This window comes from Nematolebias whitei, unplaced genomic scaffold (assembly GCF_014905685.2).
Source record: "Nematolebias whitei isolate Nwh7 unplaced genomic scaffold, NemWhi1 Nwh_scaf_284, whole genome shotgun sequence".
NCBI classification, from domain to species: Eukaryota; Metazoa; Chordata; class Actinopteri; order Cyprinodontiformes; family Rivulidae; genus Nematolebias; species Nematolebias whitei.
In genome coordinates this window covers 22,547-23,331 of record NW_023618829.1, presented here as the reverse complement: position 1 = coordinate 23,331, position 785 = coordinate 22,547, and positions in this window count along the sequence as shown.

Genomic DNA, 785 nt, shown 5'->3' with positions numbered 1-785 from the left:
CAGTGGTTGTGGTTGGAACTGCAGTTGTAGTTGTGGCAGCAGCTGTGGTTGTGGTTGTAGCAGCAGTGGTTTTTATTGGAGCAGCTGTGGTTGTGGTTGGAGCTGCAGTGGTTGTCGTTGGAACTGCAGTTGTAGTTGTGGCAACAGCTGTAGTTCTGGTTGGAGCGGCTGTGGTTGTGATTGGAGCAGGAGTGGTTGTTGTGGGAGCCGCTGTGGTTGTGCTTGGATCAGTTGTGGTTGTGCTTGTAGCAGCTATGGTTGTTGTGACAGCAGCTGTGGTTGTTGTTGGAGCAACTGTGGTTGTGGTTGTAGCAATATTTGTAGTTGTGGCAGCAGCTGTAGTTGTGCTTGGAGCAGCTGTGGTTGTGGTTGGAGCAGCTGTGGTTGTGGATGGATCAGCAGTGGTTTTTGTTGGAACTGCAGTTGTAGTTGTGGCAGCAGCTGTAGTTGTGGTTGGAGCAGCAGTGGTTGTGGTTGGAGCAGCTGTGGTTGTGGTTGGAGCAGCAGTGGTTGTGGTTGGAGCATCTGTGGTTGTTGTGGGAGCAGCTGTGGTTGTGGGAACAGCTGTGGTTGTTGTTGGAGCAGATGTGGTTGTGCTTGGAACAGCTGTGGTTGCACTTGGATCAGCCATGGTTGTGGTTGGAGAAGCAGTGGTTGTTGTGGCAGCAGATGTTGTTGTCCTTGGAACAGCTGTGGTTGTTGTGGCAGCAGCTGTGGTTGTGGTTGGAGCAGCTGTGGTTGTTTTCGGAGCAGCTGCGGATGAGGTTGTAGCAGCTATGGTTGTG